Raw genomic sequence first — 21928 nt, forward strand, 5'->3', positions numbered from 1 at the left:
TAGGAAGTGCATGTCTTGACCTGTCCACATCCCCTACCAGCCAGCAAGGCTTCTGCAGGCCCCACTGCCTCCAGCTTCCTTGGGCAGAGAGAACAACTAGCAGTGAGCTGGGTGGTAAGGACCAGGCCATGAGTCCAGCAGACAGGCGGCTACAAGGCGGCTGGGAGGGTGGACAGGCGGGCCCTCACACCATCCTCATTCTCTTGCCACCAGGGCCTTGCAGAAACAGCAAGGAGCATCTCGGCTCTCAATCTGCCACCTCACCCCCTGCCAAGGTGCCTGACTCCACAGCGGGATCCCAGCCTGCAGCCACTTCATTAAGAAGCTGCTGCCTCCAGCTGCCTGCTGGAGGGCCAGGCACCTAAGTGAGCTGGGGCTGGGGCGCAGGTGCTGCCTCATGGGGTGCACAATTTGCAGCCTCTCTAAGGCACAGGACCCAGGTGAAAACACATCAGTTCTACAGCTGCCATAGCCTCCTGGTCGGTCTCTCAATAAACCACAACCGGCTTATAAATTTCCCTGACTTCATTCTTACCACAACAGGGAGAAAGCAGTGCTCAGTCTATAATCTAATTTCTCTGTCTTGGGCTCCTCGGTTCTCCATCCTGGCTACTCTCTGACATGGGCCTGGCCGGAGTAGGCTGGCATCAGGAGTGGAAGCTGAAATCAGTACGCCATCTGCTTTCTAACTCCCCCAACCTCCTCTAATGTGGTAAGCACCCCAATGTGACACACGTCCAGCCAAGCGAGCGTAGTGGTCTAGCACTAGGGAGGCTACAGCAGGAACATTGAGAGTTAGAGGCTAGTCTGGACTGCACCGAGAGACACTATCTCAAATAACCAAACATTGAAGGAAAGGCTGACATCGTCCACAAAGAAACGTGCTCTTTACCTGACTTATGTAACTATAACCCCTCTGTATATTGGTTTTATAATAACAATAAATAAATAAATAAAATACCATAAAAAATAAAGAAAACAAGCACTAGGGTCAGCTTTATTGACACTTTTGCAATCCTCAGGTGGGCCACACTAACCACACAGGAGGCACCTCCCTGTGGCCACCAGAGCCTGCAGGAGCCACCCCTCCCCCAGCCTGACATGTTACCAGAAGATGGCCATCGCCTGCACTAGAGGAGCTCTGTTCTCCAGAAAGCACTGCCCCACCAGGTCAATAGGACTGTAAGAAAAGACAGACCATCAGAGCAAGATTAAACAAATATTTAACTGCCCTTCCTCTAATCCCCAGGCTGTTATCAATCAGGCTGGTTCTAATCTCAGTTCAATTTCCGGAACTGCCTATGAGGCTCCTCTAGGCCTCAGATCAGCTCCTTAAAACAGAAACAGACAGAGGCTCCACGGTTCCTGCCTCCCTCCCATGCCCCCTTCTCCTGCAGAGCCAAGTCTGCCTATGCTGAACCTCCTCAAACACCAATCAGCTTGTCCACTCTGGGTCTGGAAAAGAAAAAAAAATGAGCTACCAGGCAACCTGAAAGAAAGAAACTGTCCTGCCAGACCTCCCCAGTTCTTCCCTCATTAGTGGCTGCTTAAGAAAGGACATTGGGGGGCTGGGGATATGGCCTAGTGGCAAGAGTGCTTACCTCGTATACATGAAGCCCTGGGTTCAATTCCCCGGCACCACATATATAGAAAATGGCCGGAAGTGGCGCTGTGGCTCAAGTGGCAGAGTGCTAGCCTTGAGCAAAAGGAAGCCAGGGACAGTGCTCAGGCCTTGAGTCCAACTCCCTGGACTGACCAAAAAACAAAAAGAAAGGATATTGGACCAGGAAGTGATGAGGATCACAGTTCAAGGCTAAACTGGACAAAAAAGTTAGTGAACTTCCCATCTCAACAAAAATGCTGGGTTTGGGGGCTGGGAATGTGGCTTAGTGGTAGAATGCTTGCCTACTATTCATGAAGCCCTAAGTTTGATTCCTCAGCACCACATACACAGAAAAAGCCAGAAGTGGCGCTATAGCTCAAGTGGTAGAGTACTAGCCTTGAGCAAAAGGAAGCCAGGGACAGTGGTCAGGCCTTGAGTCGAAGCTGCAGGACTGGCAAAAAAAAAAAAAGAAAAAAATAGGTTTGGTGGCTCATGTCTGCCATCCTATGTATGCATAAAGTAGGAAGAATGCAGTCCAAGTTCAGCCCTGGGCAGAAGCAAGACCTTATCTGAAAAAACTGAAGCAAAAAGGGCCGGGGATATAACTCAAGTGGCAGAACACTCAAGTGCAAGACCCTAAATACAACAACCCCTAACCACCACCCTGGAGGGGGGAGGGGGAGGAATAATGTCTATAAGTTTTGGGGGTAAAGAAAAAAGTTCTAAAATTGACTATGATGATGACTACAAAACTCTGAACATTTCAAATAAAGCTTATTTTAAAATGCAGAAAATCAGCTGGATGCCAGTGGCTCACATCTGTAATCCTAGTTACTCAGGAGGCCGAGACCTGGAGGATCTCAGTTTGAAGCCAGTCCAGGCAGAAGAAGCTGAGTGTGAAGTCACTAAATTCAAACCCCAGTAGTGGGGGAAAAAAAAGGAAGGAAGGAAGGAAAGTAACCCCAAATAACTACCTGTAGTCACCATATTCTTAGCTGCTGAAGGCTCTGTGGTGCAGGCCCCTGAGCCCCTGTGACCCTTCCCCTCCTGCCACTCATCAGTCAGTCTCCCCTAGGACACAGATGACACTCTTGACTCTGAAGCACCAACTTGGGGCCAGCCCTGGGCAGGAAAAGTGGGAGGACACAGTTCCCCAGAGGACCTAGCAGGCAGGCCATGGCCCAAGCAGAAAGTGTTATCCCATGTCTTTGACCCTTCCCACTTTGTGACCAAAAGAAGCAAAGCAGATATCCAGTTGGATTGGGAATAGACAGGGCTGGTAGAAAGAGGTGCCTCTTATCTCTGCAACACAATAGCTCCGAAAAACAAACACCCACATCCAGAGACAGATGTGCTCCAATCATCCTCCCTTGTCTGGCCCAGATGCATCCTGGCCTGGCTTGCTACCAACCCTGGGCACTGGACTCACATGGGTTAGAACAAAGTTGAGGTGAAGTTAAAGTAAGGGTCGGAAATAATGTAGAACCAGCAGCCTGGGCAGGACTGCCCCTGGCGGCACCCTGCGGGGGAGGGAGGGCGGGGAGGGTTCTGACCAGAACTCCCAGGATCTCCCTTCATCCCAGGGTACAAAGCTCAGGATCCAAGCAAGAGTTATTGAGGGCTGGCCCAGAGTGGCAGACACATCATAGGTCTCCAACTATCTGCAGAGCTACCAACCTGGCCAGGCAAGCCAGGCAATGCATTTCAGAAGTGCTCACTTTGTTGGAGCCTCACTAGCCCAGGAGGACCACAGATTTAGAGGAAGAAGCCTCAGCTCTGACAGCTCAATCGAGGATGGAAATGAAGTGGCACAGAAACGGTCCAGGTGCTCAGAGGAGACTTCCCAGTGGAGGTGACCCTGGTGACCCAGGCTGATCACAGAAAGGCTCTACGTCCTCATCTGGTGGGCTTAGTAAATGCTCTATGAGCTGTGCTTGCACCCTAAACTCAAAATCTGGCACCTCTGGCTGGAGTACAAGACTGCCACTGAAGTCGTCATTGTGTCTTCAGGCCTAGGAAAGCTGGCTGAGTCCTCTGGGGATGTTATCCAAACAGCTGCCTCCAACTCTGGCCATAAAGCCAGAATCCTGAAAGCTGATCGAGGAATTCTTCTCCCCCTCCAGCATCATAAATTTGCAACCCATCTGCATAGATGAGTCAAAGGCCAGCCCAGCCTCTCTGAGGCCCCAAGTTGGGCTTGGGCAAGGTGGGGGTAAGGGCTCTGCTCAGCCCCAACATCCCAAGGACAGTTTCCAGGCTTCAGAGAAGGGGAAGGGCCGGCAGCTATGGGATGGAGTCCTTCATGGAAGGTAGCCACACTCATCTAGACCAGTCCTGAGAACCCATCTCAGAAGGATAGTAGGACCTTCCCTAAGCTTTTCCCCAGGTCTTCCACACAAAGGAAGAAGCAGGGAAGAAAGGAAGGTAACACAAAGTTTCCTCAGTCTTCTAGTGCTTGCATAAGAATGGCCTTCAAAGACCCCCACAGTGCCAGCCAAGGGAACGAACTCCTATAACCCACCCAGTGCCTGCTGGCTGGGACAATGTGTGAAAGCACTTGGATGAGTGAGGAAACTTAGCCTGCAGTGATTCACCCATGCTTGTCCACCTTGACCTCTAACCAGACCACTTTCCATTGTTGCCAGCCACCTGTAGCATACCTCAGAGGTGTTTCCACTGCTGCATAGGAACAAAAACCCTAGATGGGAAAGGGGCAGGTCCAAGAGGACCTCAGCTCTGTGGCCCTCACCCATCATGGCTTTCCTCAGCCTCAGTTTCCCCCCATACCACAATCCCTATCAAAGGATGGCTGAATGGCCAGCTTACTCACCTGCTTCAGCTTATTTCATCTAATACTCCATCAACCTCACAAGGCTGGCAACTTAGGATTCCATTCCCACTTTGCAGTGACTGGTAGAAGCACAGAGGAACAAACTGACTTGTCCAAGGCCACAGAGCTCAAACCACTTAGACCCAAAGACAACATTTCAGTGCCGCCCTGACCTGTTTCCTAAGGCACACAAGAAAGCAGCAGACACCAGGCCTTGCTCAAAGGTACAAGCACAAACAGCTAGATAAGAATATCAGGGTCCCCATTGAGGATGGTATAGCAACTTCCAGTCTGTTTGCTCATCAGAAAGAGAGGGTATAGGAAAGCCTCTGGGATGGGGGAGGGGGTCCCTCAGTGAATGGCTTCGCACCTTCCTGCTCAGGAATGGAAGAAAACAACTGCCACAGGTCCCAGAGCATTCATCAGAGAGAGCCCTGGGAACCAGGTCACAGCTCTGATTCAAGGCCAGGCTCTTCCAAGTTCCCTGTGCACCTGTATACCTGTCTTCTCCCTGTTGTGTTAAGGAAATGGGGCCTGGGCCTGAAGGGCCCAGTAGCAGCTTCTGTGATGACCTCAATCTGGGAACAGTGGCCTTGTCACCGTTTTTCTCCCTCGGTCCTTCATAAACACCTCCCTGTCCCCAGGGCAAAGGAGGCCACCGAGTCTCCTTTCCTCACTATGTTTATCACTCAGCACCCACAGAACCACACATGAAAATATTTACACAACCAGACTTAACTCCTGAGCTCTGTGGTCCCTCAAGCAGACATGCTTATCATCCATCACAGAATACGCCTGCTTTCCTCCTTTCTCTTTGGGGCTGGAGCTCCCAGCTTGCATCAGCACTGCAGTGAGGAGGTCAGACTGGCAAGCAAGACCCTGAGAGCCAGCCATGGCCAGTGCAGTAACCATCTGCACAGTCACCTCGAGTCAGGGAGCTTGGCAAGGAAGCCCCAGGTCAGGACACAGGGGATTAGCTATCTCTGCTCCAGACCCAGCTACCGACTTGGGCCACGCTTGCTGGACAAAGTTACCTGTGATGGAAGCTGAGCCAATTGAGCCAGTCAGAGCTGACAGCCCTGTGCTCAGCAAAGGCCCCTAGCCAGCGCTGCTGCTGCTGCTCCGTGCAGCCATCTTTAGAAATAATCAGACCCACATTTGTACATCCCACTTTTACAGGCACCATGAAAAGCAAAAGCACCTCCCAGGTACTCAACTAAACAAGTGATATCACCACCCTGCTCCCACTTCCTGCCTCCAACTGGTCACCCATACAGTCAGATGAAGCTTCTAATGTACACCCAGTGCATGTCACTCCTCCAGTTCAAGTCCTTCAACACTCCCTGGATTCCAAGACAACATCTGGACTCCTGCCTTAGCTCTTTCCCTCTGGCCCTTCCCTCAGTCCAACCTTCCTTGATACAGCCCTGACCAGGCTGCCACAGACAGGATCCCAGGGTACCCACTCCTGCCTTGGTGCCTTTGCACAAGGCTCTTACTTCTTCCTCCTAGAAGGCCCTCCTTTGTATCCACCCAACCCCAACCAACACCGGACCTACGGTGAGTGACCTCAGCATTTTGGGGGACACAGTACATGAGTCAGCACCCAAGGAATTGAATCTTCCACTCCCGTGGGACTTGGCATTATGGTCCCTCATAAGCTCCTGGAGCCTGGGTCCCAACCCAATTCATCTTGGCGGTGCTGTGAGCCCAGAGTTCACACTCAGGACTGAATAATGGGTCCATGAGCACACCACTCAAGAGGCCAAAGGGGCCCTCTGCTTCCCTTTGCCCCATGAAGCCCTAAGGCAGAGAATATATGGGGGGCATAGTGCTAAGGGATCACAGCACTCACACACCAGTGTAGCCAGCAAGCATATGAGTACATGCCAGTATTGTTTATTCACACAGTACTAATACATGCCAGACCCAACTTGCATGTTCCATGCCTTTGTTAATGAGGCTACAGAAGGCAACAGGCTTGTGGACAAGGGTTCCGGGACTGGTAACTACACAATGGTGCCTCATTCAGGGTGAGTTCCTGGGCTTCTTGCCAGCTTACTAACCTTTTTTCTTTTTCAAGAACAGTGTCTCGTGGGCACAGTTCTGCTTCTCATCCAGCACAATCTCAGGTATCTGCTTCAAGCCAGGAGGAGTTAGAGGGATATTGGGGAGGAGAGGCAGGAGAAAAGCAAAAGATGCCAAAGGAGACAGATGTTGGCAGGAGCAAAAAGGCAGGAACATCTAGGATCCCCACCCCTGCAGCTAACCTAAACAAGGGCGACCAGGCCAGCCAGCCTGGGGCCCCAGCAGTGAGGACTGGGGCCAGAAAATAAACAGAGCTGTGCTCCTACAAAGAGGATGTGTTCAGGCAAGGCAAAGCAGACAAAAACAGATTGGTGCAAGGCATATGAAAGCTCCTAGCAGGACTCCAAACCCAGACTCAAGAATTCCTGAAGTCCAGCCTCAGCCAACTTGCCCCTCAAAACAGCTCAGCTAGGGGGAATGATGGATGCTGGAGTGAGGCCAGTGTTCTTACTGCAACACACTTTGCCTCCCATATGGCTGTTCCCAGGACCCTCTTGCTGGGCTACCCACTATGCCCCTTTATAAATAAGTGCCAACAGGATGACATCCAGCAGCCTGTCCTGTTGTCCAAGGTGCCTAGTGAATGGTGGCACCTACTTCCCTCTCCTCAGCAGCCCTTCTCCCTCCCTCTCTCCTCTGCCCAAGATACCACAGGTACAAGTGCACTCTGGCATGAAGGAAGAGAGCCTGCCCACATGCATGCATGCACTTGGGCCTGGCAGTGGCAGCATGGCTGGGGCGGTGTTCCAGCAGACTTATTTATAGCCAAGCCCCCGTCCACACACTCTCCTGTGCTCCTGCCTGCCTGCCTGTCTGCCACTGGGGCTTTTCAATCTGTGTCTATATTTATCACTTGGAGCCATTGGGATAATGGCAAGGCCAGAAATAGCCTTGAAGTCATTCACGTGAAGCTGACGGGCAGGTCCTCAGCTCCCAGGCTGACCTCACCCCGACATCTGCGCTTGGCAGTGTAGAATGGGGAACAGCTGGATGGGGCCAAGGAGGCGGCTGCAGCCAGATGGAAGCAACATAATCCTTTTCTCCATTGGCCTCTGCCCTCTGTAATGAGGCAGGGACACGTCTAAAACGACACATCACAGCTGCCAAACTGAGGGGAGATTGGAGTTGACATGGTTTTCTGACGTCAGTGTCTAATCAGAGGAGATCGTCCAGCTCAGGCAGTAGGCCCAGGCTCACTGAAAGCAGGTCACTGCTACCCTGAGGTTCTAGGGAGCCACCCTCCTGCCCTACCTCACTCTGGATCTGGCACTAGCCAGCTGCAGGAGTGTGGGCCCATTTCCTGCATCCAAACCACTTCCCAGCCAGGATCCAGGGGAAGATGCAAACAGTGAAGCTGGCTAGGGAAGAAGATGGGGACAGCCAGGGCATGGGGGGATCCCTGTTCTTTTTTTTCCAGCCTCAGTGCCCATCTTCAGTCTAGCTGGCACATACACTGAAGACCTCCCAGAGGGAAAGAAAGCAATCAAAAGACTCACCTATGGAGTTGGAACAGCTGCCTTCTAGCTCTGTCCCATCACTCATAGAGTAAAGGGGACATTAGATGGCCTGGCTCTGGGCCAATCTGTGGCATAGAAGCAGGTCCCCTGTGCTAAGGTGTCATCTCTACACCCCCATCTTGTCACACTATTCCCCATTTATTCTGCTTTTATCAATGTCTTCACAGTGAAGATCAGGGAGTAACTATGCCTCATATCCCAAGGGCACTGACCTCTGAGTAGCACATGGAGAGAGGGGGACACAGCTCAGGCACCAGGGAGAGTGAAGGGTCTTTCTCTTTCCTGAACCCTTCAAAACATACCACTTATATCGTTTACATCTATTCTGTGCTCAGGCACAGAGAGTGCTTGGTACTTGCCATTCCCAAGACTTCCCTATCAAGCCCGCTCCTCCCACTGTGATCCCACCTGCTCCAAGGGCAAGCCAGCAGCTCCTCTTTTGAGGAGATGGAAGCCAGGGAGTGAGCTGAGTCTTTAAGTCATTACATGTGGCACCGCAGTCCAGGCACAGCCACAGGGGTCCCAGATCTAGGGATCCCAGACTGCCTCAGGGCCCTTGAGCACAGGTCTATACCTGGGAGTCACCCCAGCAACAAAGGAGTCCCTCACAGTGCCTTCTAGAGTGTTGCAGCATAGTACAAGATACAGCTGAGCAGGGGGAAGTGCTGGAGCACTTGAGGACAGAGTGCTAAAGACAAGTGTCCTCACTGCCCAAGGAGCTTGTCTTTACCTTTTTTTTTTTTTTTTTTTTTTTTGCTGTTCCTGGGGCTTGAACTCAGGGCCTGGGCTCTGTCCCTGAGCCTCTCTGTGTTCAAGGCTAGCACTCTACCACTTGTGCCACAGCACTACTTCCAGCCTTTTCTGTGTATGTGGTACTGAGGAATCGAATCCAGGGCTTCATGCATGCTGGGCAAGCACTCTACCACTAAGCCACATTCCCAGCCCTTTAATTACTTTTATAAAATTTTGTGTTGGTAATGGGGTTTGATCTCAAGACCTGGGCACTGTCCCTGAGCATTTTTGCACAAGACTAGCACTCTACCAGTTGAGCTACAGCTCTACTTTGGGCTTTTTTTTTTTTTTTTTTGGAAGGTAGGTAGTTGATTGGAGATGAGTCTGACACATTTTCCTGCCTGAGATAGCTTCAAATCACCATCCCCAGATATGCAAATCTCAGCCTCTTGAGTAGCTAGGAGTACAGGTATGAGCCACTAGCACCTTGCTCACCTGCACATCTTACTGCCTATTGACTCACAGTTTGTCTACTCCACTAAAATACAAGCAAGCCCCAGGAGGGCCAGAACCATTTAGAGATTTATCCTATGTTTCGATCCACTGTAGGGTTACTCATACTGCTGAGATGAATTGTATGAACTTGAATGCATCCTCTCAGAAATCCTTCCAATAATTCCTCGTTCTGGACACTGTTGCTAGAAATAAAAGTGATTATTCAAGACAAGAAGTGTGAAAAAGAATAAAGCAAGAAAATGACACAGGGGATGGACCCAGAAATCCCTGCTGAGAGTATCTGGCTATGGAAGGTATAACTAGTTCACCAGTAAAGGCTTGCCTCCTGACCAAGCAAGATGAGGTCACTAACAGGGGCTTCTTGAGCATGCCAAGAATCAGTCACAAGTAAGAAAGGAAATAACAGGCTCGTTATGACATCCAGGGGGAGCAGGAAGAAAGAAGGTATGAAAGAAATGTACCCAAGGCCTAACATGTGAAACTGTAACCTCTCTGTACATCACTTTGACAATAAATAGAAAAAAAAAGAAAGAAAGAAGGTATGAGAAGGGGATTCCAGTGGAGAGCCTGTAGGCCTAGCTCTGAGGAGCCCCTCTTCTTTTACGGGCCTGAACAGAGTAGGTTGGCTTCACAGCTGGCTCTGTCTATTCCAAGCTCAGCAGCCTAGAGCTTTTGTGCCCATCTCTCCTGAAGAATAGAAAACCTGGGTGCATTGAGGGCTGGGAATGTGGCTTAGTGGTAGAGTGCTTGCCTAGCATGCGTGAAGCCCTGGATTTGATTCCTCAGCATCACATACATAGAAAAAGCCAGAAGTGATGCTGTGGCTCAAGTGGTAGAGTGCTAGCCTTGAGCAAAAAGAAGCCAGGGACAGTGCTCAGGCCTTGAGTCCCAAGCCCCAGGACTGGCCAAAAGAAAAGAAGAAAAGAAAACCTGGGTGTACCTCAACAGGTGATGGTAGGAAGCACAAGCCAGACTATGCCATTTGGCTGGAAAACCACAATGTTCTCTCGGGAAGACATGCCCCACTTAAGCTACAGGGCAATGCAGCTTAGGGGAATGGAATAGAGAATGAAAAAGACAGCACTGAGGTACACAGCCAGGCAGGGGAGTACAAAGAGCAGGTAAAGGATGAGTCTGGGAAAACTAACTGAAGCTATGTCCTGTGTAGTGCTGGGTGTCAAGGTGAGAGGACAGAGCTGATCCCTACATGACCAGGGCCATGAACCCTGCTCAGCTTCTTAGCAGCACTGGGGGACAGCAAGGAGTTCAGAATAAGCTTCTTTCCTTATGCTCATGGCATGATGTTTACCCACGGGGGCAGACTAGCAAACTTCCCTGTGAGACCCAGGATACCTCAAGGAAGAGAGAAGAGCAGCTCAGAGGTCTTGCTGCCTAGGCTGAAGCATCCACCTAGGTCCTGGCTTCAGCACAGGGCCAGGCAAAGGAAAGGACTCCAGCATGAGGTGGGCACTGACAATGGGAGTCTGTATCCATTGCTGCTGTGGTCTGAGGTTCTGCCCACATCATTAGTTCTCTTCCTTCTCAGGAGACAGTGACCTTGCCAGACCTGTCACAGACAATGACAGGAAGCACCCCTCCCTGTGAGCCCACACTACAGGGAGTCGGAAGGAAGCCAGGGCCCAGTCAAGAGATCCTCCCTGTTTGGCTCCCTCCCCAGGGACATAAAGGTGGAAAGCAAGGCCAGGAGCCTGCTTACCCCCTTGGAATGGCAAACATCTCCCGCTTTGAAGTGGGATACTGGGGTCAAATGTTTTCCTGAAGTGGGACCCCTGCCCCCACTGTAGAGTCTGAAAATGCCAAGCTGTGCTGAGAAACAACCCAGCATCCCTCTTCCCTGGAAGGAAAGACTCTGAGTTCCTTTGGAGCTAGCAGCTTCTCTAAAACTAAAACCTGTTCCTTGGGCCCTTTCCTTCCTCCACTCCCCAAGGAGGAGAGGACTGGGAGCACCCTTAGGGGTGGGGGAGGGCTGCTTTCTCTACTCTCCTTTCTGCCCAGAGCTTAGCACTAACTGCTCACTCTCCCCACCACAGCCACAAACTGCTGGGGCAACTCAGAGGCCTGCAGGAGTGAACCTTACTATCCCAGCTGGGCCTATCATGTTTTGGGCCCCAGCAGGTGCTGGTATAGAATTCCAAATATTTCAAGGCATATGATGCCAAGAACCCTATCAGAATAGAGAAGAATGCTGAGATGAACAGGGGAAGGAAGGACAGGTCAGTGTTGATCCCTGGCTTGCAAAGATCTTTTGAGAAAAGGAGGTGTTGAAATGGGCTGCGAAGCAAAGTCAGGAACCTGACAGGCAGGAGAAGGAAGGGAATTTCAGGATGTTAAAATGGCACAAGCAAAGCAGAGTGCACCAAAGAACAAAACTGCTTCTATGGGGCTTCTTGTATTTAGTTCATTGATGCCCAGGGGCCCCTGGAATAGTACCCAGGGCATTAAAGAGTTAATAAATATTTTCTGGAGAAGTGAGTGAAGCAGAGAAATCTTTGAAGACATTCAGGGTTCCAGTGAGGCCATTGTCTCTGCAAACCCACTGGTCTCTGAGATACAGCTGCCAGCCAGGTAAAGAACCCCCTTTCTGTAAGAAAGGAAACAGGAAGCCAAGGCTGCTGGGGTCAGCAGAACTCAGGCTGTGAAGGTCCCCACCTAGAGTAGGAAGCCATGTTCACCTGCATGTGAAACCATGGGGCTCTAAGCCCGCAGAACCCATGTAACCATGGATTAATGGGGTCGCATTCCCCACACCCACATCTGAGGCTAAGACACCTTGGAAAGTGAATTAAGACAAAACAAAAACCAAAACACACAACATAGCACTTGCTCTCTTCTTAGCACTTGCAGGCCTTTTCACAACAAGCAAAGAGAATGAGCAATTAAAGAAAACACCCCGCGGTGCCAGCCTGGAAAAGCAGAAGCAAGAGGGGCACACTCACCAAGCTAGAGGCAGCCTCAGAGGCCCTGCGCTCCATCCCAGTCTTTCAGCAAGGAAGTAGGAGCCAGGGTAGGGAGCAAATAAGGGTGGGATCTTAACCTGGAACTGCACCCTGAGTTGCAACCTCCTTTTAGAAAATCACACAACCTACCTCAGAGTTCAGACTCGGGGTCTCATTCTAGCTGTGTGACACAAGCCCAACATCTGCCATTGCTAAGCCTCGGCTTCAGCTCCTTAGTGTAAAATGGGATCCCAGTTTCACAGGATTGCTGTGGACCTAGCAGATGGTGCACTTAAAGACCCCATGCAACATAGGGTAGAGACTAAACTTCCACTCCCCTGCCCAGACTCCTCACCTTCCCTCAAAGGAATACCCAGCCTTCATGCCCAGAAGTTCTGACTGGCTAATGAGTACCCAGGCGGCAAGGTGTCCGGGAATTTAAGGAAGAAAAATGAAAAATCACTTCACTTCCTGTTTCAACTGCCAAAGGCCTTGACATGAAAAATAGCAGACAGGGTAAGACCTGAATAGACTAGAAGCCGGAAGTCTCATGACTTCTGCTCTTGGCTAGGGCATAAGATAGGAGTCCAGCACTGGGCCATTCCATCCCTGGCACTGACATAGCTGCCAACAACCTCAGCCTCAGTCTCTCAATGTGGGAATGAGTGTGCACAGAGAGATGCGCCTAAGAAAACCTGTGCAGGGAGATTTGGGGGCCACTGTTAACAGCTTTTGGGTAACAGGGCAAAGAAGCAGTCCAGCCTCTGCTCACGGCCATGGCTACAGAGTGGTCAGAGCCCAGGCTTCACAGCCCAGAAGGGGCTATCACCTTCAAGCCAAAATGCCTGCCTGCTTCATCGTGTATCCTGTCCTGATCCTGGGTCCTCAGTGGTGAGACTGGGCTGAGCCACCAGCCAAGTGGCTCTGTGAATGGGAGAATGGTAGCCTGCAAGGCTAGCCTGGAGGTTGTAGTGAATCCTGGAATCTCAAGATATCTGAGGCAGAACATCATCCTCCCTTAAGTTAGTGAAGCTGAGTCAATACTTCCAAGAAGCATAATCAAAACACATAGTCTATCCTATAGCAATCAGATGGTCAAGTTCTTAAAGGAAAAAAGAAACAGCAAAGCCTCTGCACCCCCAGAGGCCAGGATGGCCCCAATACCAGGATGGAAGTTCACTGAAAGGAGGTTGGGACTTACCTGTAGGTTTGAAGAGCTCCGTTGATGTCTCAGGAAGACAGAAGATTCAGTAGGCCCACAGAAGGGGATCAGGGACCAGGACACATGTGCCAGCATCCTGCAATAAGCCCAGTGGGAGAGTTGGTGAGACACCTGTACATCCCCTCCCTTCACACTAATGCAGAGCCAGACTCAGCCTGAGCAACACCAGACCCAAATCCCCCACAGAATAAGAAGTGGAACATGGGTATCCAGCTGAAGGGTCTCTGTTTTACAAATGCATCTTGTCTAGGATGTATTCAGAGAGCAAGTGTTTAAGGAACAGATGATGGAAATACCGCAACACTGCTTGAACCCCTCTGTTTTAGACTGTGCAGGGAGCTGGAACTCAAAACCCCAGCACGCACAGCTGCCTTCTAGAGCTCTGGCACTATAGCCTGAGGGTTTTTACCCAGGACCCTGCTGAGGCTGGAGGACTTGAGGCTGCAGATAGATGGGGCAGAAGACCTGGACAAAGCAGCAAGGAGTGGGAAACAGCCCAATGGTGCTGGGTGAGCAGACACAGCCCTTGAGGCTTCCCAGCATGCCTTTCAGCTACATGGTGTGGGATCAACACCCACCTTGACTGATTCCTGCAGGCCAGAGCCGAGCCCACAAAACAGAATGAGAAAGACAGAGAAATGAACTTTCAGGGAGTCCCAGGCCCGGGTGACCTCACAGGTGACACAAAATACGCAGAGACACCCTAAAGCTGCCACCCAGCCTAGAGCTCCCACAGGGAACTGAGACACCTCAGGGCCCACAACACAGCTCAACACACACCTTATTTGACACATTTATGAGCCCCTTGTACCTTTGCCCAGGGAGCAGGCAGCAGCCTAGGAGACCTTCAGATGACTGTGACCAGAAAGCTGCTCCCTGCAGGCTGTAGGCGCTGGGACTGTTCCAGGAACAACTTGCCAAGTCCAAGGCACCCCTTCAAGGGCTGAGGCCAGGCACGGAGCTCCTGGGACCACTCCCTGGCCACAAAGGATGAGTGGTCTTGATAGAGGTAAAAGTAATACCCGGGAGGAATTGCACAGAGGCTCAAGATGACAAAGTGATCAACTGTCAGTGAGCAGCAGGGCTAGCCGGAGCCAGAGCAGAAGAGAAGGGAATGGGAGGCGCAGAGAGCACTGCGTGTAGAGCAGTGGGAGGTGAGGCTCAGAGAACGTTGGCTCTTCTGGCTCTTTACATGCCACCCCCGCCCCGCCACACATCCTACGTTCCTGGGAAATCCATAGCACAGGGAGCAAGAAACTTGTGGGGCGGCCTTCAGAGCCCCAGGCTTCTCAGCCATCTTGCCTTTGCCCCTCATTTCCACAGCTACATGTACACAACCAAAGACACACTTGACCCCTGAAAAACAAAATGCTGCCAAGCGGGGGCAGTTCTCCAAGGCCCTCAACCATTTTCCTCTACATGTCACCAAGTGCCACAGCTTACCAAACCCTGGCAGGGACCTCTCCAGCCAGAATCTTAGCTTTCTTGGATACACCTCCCAACCACTGGGAGGTCAGAGCTAAGTAGCGCCATTTTTGAATAAGGCAACTCATGGAGAGGGGTGAGGGCTTGTGGAGGTAGAGCAAATGACATAGGTAAGTTCCTCCATTCCACCTGTGGTTGAGAAGCTCAGCGGTGACTCACACTGGCAGGGATTAGGGAAAAGGCACTATGGGAACACAAAGGAGCTGTTGCAGGAACTTAAGTCTCTGACCAAAGTACCCTGAGTTCAGTAATCAACCCAAGATGAGGTTAGGAAACAGACCTTGGGGGTACAAAACATCCCTGGAATTAAAGAGCTGTTCATAACTCAGGGCCCCTCCAATGACTCCACACTTAAGTGTGGAAAAACAAACCAGTCCATTGCCTGACAGGAAAATGAAAATTCAGGCACAATTCCTTGCTGAGATCCAATGCTTGCCTGTCCCACAGGATCATAGCCATGGCCCTAGGGCAGGGAGTCAGCCCAAATAACACACAGGGCTCTGCTGTGCCCAGGAACAAGGGGGGAAAACCATTTCATTGCTTTAACTTTGACATCTAAATCATTAGTATGCCTCATGAGTGATGCAGAGAACTGCACGCGAGAGAAAAAAGAAAATATAACCGCCTCAGATACAAGAACAGAAGTCAGAATTGCTTTGCTAAAAATTTTTCAGAACCCTGATGCTGTTTCAGTCTGGGGAAGTGAATTAGTACATGAATCTGTTTCTCTACACCACTTCTATTAATAGACTATCAGTCTCTCCTCATCACCACTAAATAAATGTCAAACAAACACTTAAAGAATACTGGTTTGATGGGGTGCCAAGTTGCAAGCTTGCCCAGACATCCACATGCCTTGAGCTGGCCCTGGCTGGGATGGAGGCTCCACACGAAGCGGGAGTGCGGTTGAAGAACACTCTCCACTCCCACTGACATGGACATGGAGGTGGTGGCTGAAAATAGGTGGACACTGACACACATGGAAGGTGCTCCTGAAGCAAACTGCCTGGGATCTAATGCCAAGCCAGGGCTCCATATTCCATGGGGAGGCAAGGCACCTAATTCTTAAAAAGTATTTTTATTGTTATTAGGAAGGTGATATACAATGTCGGGCACTGGTGGCTCAACCCTACAATCCTCGTTACTCAAGAGGCTGAGATCTGAGTATCACAGTCCAAAGCCAGCCCAGGCAGAAAAGTCCATGAGACTCTTACCTCCAATTAACTACCGGAAAATTGGAAGTGGCGCTATGGCTCAAGGTGGTAGAGTACTAGCCTTGAGCAAAATAGGTCAGGGACAGCGTCCAGTCCAAGTTCAAGCCCCAGGCCCAGTCAATTTTATTTTTTGTCAGTTGACAACAAATAAAGGTGATATACAGAAGGGCTCCTAAGTTTTTATTTTTATTTTTTTATTTTATTTATTTTTTTTTTTGGCCAGTCCTGGGCCTTGAACTCCGGGCCTGAGCACTGTCCCTGGCTTCTTCCCGCTCAAGGCTAGCACTCTGCCACTTGAGCCACAGCGCCGCTTCTGGCCGTTTTCTGTATATGTGGTGCTGGGGAATCGAACCTAGGGCCTCGTGTATCCAAGGCAGGCACTCTTGCCACTAGGCTATATCCCCAGCCCCTAAGTTTTTTAAATTGAGATATAATTCACATGCCATAAAGTCCATCTTTTGGGGGGATCGGTATCAGGGATGGAGCACAGCCTTTGTACTTGCTAGGCAAATGCTCTCAAGCCACTGGAGCTGGGCCTCCAGTCCTGGAGTTCACCCTTCTAAAAAGTGTACAGGTCAGTGGTTATTAGTTTATTTACAAGGTTATGCAACCATCACCACTAGTTTGACTTGTAACATTTTCAACACCCTGAAAGAAACTTGACTCATGAGCAGTCTCTACCCAATGTCTTCTCCCCACCAGACACTGGCAATCACTAATCTGCTTTCCGCCTCTATGGAATGGCCTATCCTGGACATTTTTCACTTCAGTGTAATTACATAATAGGTGGCCTTGCATGTCTGGCTTCTTTCACTAAGCATTACATTTTCAGAGTTTATCCATGTCAAAGTGTGTGGCAGTACTCATTTCACTTTTTTTGTGACAGAGAAATATTCTACTGTATGCCAAAACACATAAACTACATTTTGTTTCTTCACTCAGCTGCTGTTGGACATCTGGGGTGTTTCTGCCTACTGGAAATTATGAATAAGCTACCACAAAACTTTTTACAAGTTTTTGTGTGGACATATGTTTCAGTTCTCTTACATATATACCTGGAGTTCCTCAATTCTTTTTTTTAATTTTTATGTTTTTGGTCAGTCATAGGGCTGGAACTCAGAGCCTGGGCACTGTCCTTGAACTCCTTTTGCTCAAGGCTAGCACTCTACCACTTTGAGCCACAGCTCTACTTGTGGTTCTTGAGCCATCAGCACCCAGCTGAGAGTTCCTAAATTTTTAATGAAACAATGTCATTTGAATTATGGACTGAAGCTGGGCCCTGGTGGATCACACTTGTAATCCTAGCCACTCAGGAGGCTGAGATCTGAGGATCATGATTCGAAGCCAGCATAGGCAGAAAAGTTCCCATGAGATTTTTATCTCCAATTAACCACTCAAAAACCACAAGAGGAGTTGTGGCTCAAAGTGGTAGAGTGCTAGCCTTTAGCAAAAGGAGCTCAGGGACAGCCCTAGGCCCAAGTTCAAGCCCCAGGCCCAGCATTAAATATATATATATATATGCATATATACATATATTTATATATTGTGTATATACACACACACATATATTTGTTGTTTTGAGACAGGGTCTTGCTAGTCAGGACTGGCTTCAAACTACGATTCTCCCACCTCAGACTCCCAAGTGCTGGGATTACAGGTGTATGCCATCCTAGCAGGCTTTATATCTGTGTTATGAAAATTCTCAAAACTCAGAAGGTTAAACAGGCACAGAATAACTCAAGTGAGTTTCTTTCTTGTCCTTGTACCCCAGTACCCACTTCCTCTACCCAGAGGCAAATTCCAGCTTCTGTCTAATCTTCCTAGAGGCTACCTCTACATGCACACCCTACTTCACTGTAAAGACAGTGCCTGGAAGGAACTGGGCAACTAGATCATGCTGGAGAGACCTGATTGAGCCTGGTTGCCAGTGGAAGAGCCGAGGGCACAGGGCGGGTCCTCTGTCTACTTTGGCAGTGTTAGGCCCTGAGAAGCTGCTTAGCCTAGAAGAGACAGCTGACTGGGGCCTGGAGGTAGACAGGTTCCGAACTCAGGCTTGGCCACATCCTGGCACTGAGGTGTCCATGTTTGGCCTCTGTGGGACTCTGTTTTCTTATCTGAGAAAAAGAACACTAGTACCTACTTCACCCAGCTGCGTGCATGGCGCCTGGCACACAGCATGTGCTTGGTAGCTGCCTTTTTACTGTGGCTGCTCTCCTACAGAACTCACCCCGCCTCCTCATCAGGAGAATCGAGAAGGCATCACAGATACATGAGACCCCAGGGGGAGAGTCTAGCCAATGCCACTTCTGGGCAGCAGAGCCCAGAGAGTCACAGGGGTCAAGCTGCATGCACATGCCCTCCCATGCTGTCCTAGGCCCTTCTGAGAGCTGGGCACCTGTCCTCTCTCCCTGGGAACCGCTCTGATGGTGCCCATCCTGGTCCCCATACCCAGGCAAGGTAGCCGTGCTTCTCCTTGTTTGACAGCCCCCAAAAGCTCCCACTGGCTCAAACACACTGCTCTTTCCCAGGCCTGGCCCACTGAAGGCAGCAGGGAACTCAGGGCTCTCAGAGTGGAGAGGACTCAGGTGTGGACAGAAGTGTTATCGGGCCACTGGGAAGCAGTGAGGAGCTCTTGTCCCAGGTGGTAGATAGCAAGGGCAGAGCTGAAGCACAAAATCCAGGGCTTGGGAAGCAGATCTGGGCAAAGGAAAACAGCAATACTTCTGTGAGTGTGCAAGGTCTCAGGGTGGGGGGTGGAGTGTGTGTGCGCGGGCATGCACTCAGCACACATGCACACACATAACAAAAAGGAGAAATTCTTAGCCTGCAGCAGTTGGTAGCATTATGTAAAATCCCAAGCCCACAAAAATATCATTGGGATGATAACAAGTTAAATTTAGCTAAGTACAGAGTGAGTAATACTATGAGGGACAGGCAGCACCCCAGTTGCTGGGAGCCGTTGCAGCTGGCTTTCAGAAACTTCTGACAAGTAACCAGGGCCTGCTGCAGCACAGAATAACAGATTATGTAATAAGCAGCACAGCCATCAGCAACACAGGACATAGAGCCAGCAGGCAATGGCCTTCTCTATGGAGGGAACAGACGGGGGCTGGCCTCAGCTGTTCACCAGTACCCTGTCTAAACGCCTGGGCCACTGAGTCTGTGTGTTCCAGAGGGTTCCCCAGGCATAAGCAAGCAGAGCCATCTTGGGTGGGTTTGTGTGAGCAGGTCTGCAAAGCCTTTGCCAGAGTGTGACAGACTGCTACTTAGGGGCCTCTAAGTGTCCTCCAAGGTCCTCAAGTGTCCCGCCCTTAGAATACAGCCTGGCCCTTCACTAGTCGTAACCAATAGCGCTGTGTGAGAGTGACGGTCCCAGGTTTGTACCTGGTCCTGAAGAACAGGCTGAGAACTGAAAGCAGGGCCTCAAACAGGTATTTGTCCACCATGCCCACAGCAGCATGACTCACGATGGCCAGGGGATGGGAGCAACCCACACGTCCACAGGTGGACAGATGGGTACAGAATGCAGTCTCTCCACAGAACTGACCAGAAGGGAATTCTGGTACATACCACACTACAGATGAATGTTCAGAACAGAATGTTAGGGGAAATACACCAGTCATAGGAAGACAGATACTATATGACTCCGTTTATATGAGGTAACTGGAGTAGTCAAATTCAAGAAATGGGAGTTGAATGGTGGGAGCCATGGACCAGAGGGAGAGCAAGGGGGAGCTAGTGTTTACTTAATAGAGTTCCAGATTGAATGCATGTTAATGCCACTTTCCCAAACTAAATACTTAAAAGTGTTAGGAGATTCAGAGGATCATGGTCCAAAGTCAGCCCAGGCAGAAACGTCTAATAGAGTCCATCTCCAAAATAATAGGCAAAAAAGCTGGGCTGGGGGCGTGGTTAAGCAATAGAGTGCCAGCCACGTAAGCTGGAAGCCCTGACTTCAAACCCTAGTACTGGAAAAAGTTAATAGTAAGATATAGGAGGAGATTATGGAAGTAACAGGATGTATGCTTCTGAGTTTGTGATCTGGGAGAGCAGTGGCCTCATAAGAAGTCAACTAATCAGAGGTCTCTGAGCTGTGAGAAGGCCAGCCAAGACTCGGGAAGCAGCTATAGGGAGACAGCCACAGATGCCACAGCCAAGTGCCAGCCCAACTCACCAGCTAAGGGAGTAGGGCCATCTTTTTTTTTTTTTTTTTTTTTGCCAGTCTTGGGCTTGGACTCAGGGCCTGAGCACTGTCACTGGCTTCTTTTTGCTCAAGGCCAGCACTCTGCCACTTGAGCCACAGCACCACTTCTGGCTGTTTCCTATATATGTGGTGCTGGGGAATCGAACCCAGGGCTTCATATAAAAGAGGCAAGCACTCTTGACACTAGGCCATATTCCCAGCCCCAGTAGAGCCATCTTGAAGTGCACCCTCCAGCTGATGCCAGAGAACAGAGAGGCGCTGTCCCCACAAAGCCCACTCCAAATTGTCACTGTATCAGCAAATACACAAATGGCTAAGTTTGGGAGGTTATACAGCAATAAACAATGGTGATGATGCAGCTGCCTGAGGGGTTTGCAGAAAATTCTGTTTCTAGTGGGAGAGTCAGAAGTTCTGTGCACTCTCAGTATATTTGAGTCCCGTGAGTCACTAAGAGGAGCCAGTGCGTGAGTGACTCTTGGGAAGAGACTGACTTTCCATCCGCAGTGTCCCAGCATGTGTGTGTGTGCACTTGCGCCAGTATATGTACATACATGCACGCATGCATTGGAATGAAGTCAGTGCTGAGGTCCAATAGCGGCTCTGAGACCAGGAAACTTCTCCGACAGAGCAAGGAAGGACCCAGGCCACAGCTAATCAGCGCAAGCCATTGCTTGCTTACATAAGAACAGAGATGTGTAAATGGTTTACAGATTCACTGTGTGTACTGAGCAATACCTGCTGACTGCATACGTCAGCTCCCTTTGCTAGACCTTGGTTTTCCCATCTGCAGAAAGAGATGAGCTCCATGCCTTCTAAAATGTGTTTCAATTCATTGCTAACCCCAGACATACCTATAGTTCAGGCAGAAGGGAACCATATCCCTGGGACTGTAAGCCAGACTGTGGGATTAGAGGATGTACACCACCATGCAATCCACTGCCCCTACCAGACCCACAGAAGGACTCCAAGGGCACTCTAAAGGACAGCAGAAAGAATCACAAGGTGAAAGGATCTTGGGTCCCCAGTTCACTGCATGGCAGGCACTCACCCAACTGGAAGATGACAGGGAGGAGTGAGAGCATGCCTTGCTGTGATAGGAACCGATACCAGCACATTGCTTAGTACAGCAGTTAGTATTATTTATCCTAACTAATCCACTTACCTAACTATGTGTCAAATACACAACAGAACCAGGAAAAGTAGACCCAGGTCCCATTGGGGCTAAGCCTCTTGGAACCACCAGCCTAGCCACTAATTCAGGGAGATGGGACACAAACTACAGACTAAGCACACAAGGGGAGCTTACTCATGTTATTCGATATTGCCTGTTTTTTGAAAATCTTGCACCATAAAATATTCACTGCATTTTCTCCCAAACATGAAATGAACAAAGAAAGAAAATTTAAGGAGAAAATCTAAAGACTCCTAGTTAAATGCAATCTGCACCTGGAGCTGGTGACGCATGCCTATAATCCTAGCTACTCAGGAGGCTGAGATCTGAGGATCACGGTTCAAAGCCAGCCCAGGCAAGAAAGTCTATGAGACTTTTATCTCCACTAA

General features: G+C 50.0%; 1 protein-coding gene across 11 annotated transcripts in view; it reads right to left on the minus strand.

Moving 5' to 3' along the window:
• Positions 1-21928, minus strand: part of Pitpnm2 (phosphatidylinositol transfer protein membrane associated 2) — a 114537-nt gene that overhangs the window by 68438 nt on the left and 24171 nt on the right. For all 11 annotated transcript variants that reach the window (XM_048343057.1, XM_048343058.1, XM_048343060.1 and 8 more), the window contains exon 2: positions 13445-13541. The gene's annotated coding sequence lies outside the window, so the exon portion shown is untranslated. The remainder of the gene's footprint in view (positions 1-13444; positions 13542-21928) is intronic.

The sequence above is a fragment of the Perognathus longimembris genome, chromosome 3 (genome assembly GCF_023159225.1).
Source record: "Perognathus longimembris pacificus isolate PPM17 chromosome 3, ASM2315922v1, whole genome shotgun sequence".
NCBI lineage: Eukaryota > Metazoa > Chordata > Mammalia > Rodentia > Heteromyidae > Perognathus > Perognathus longimembris.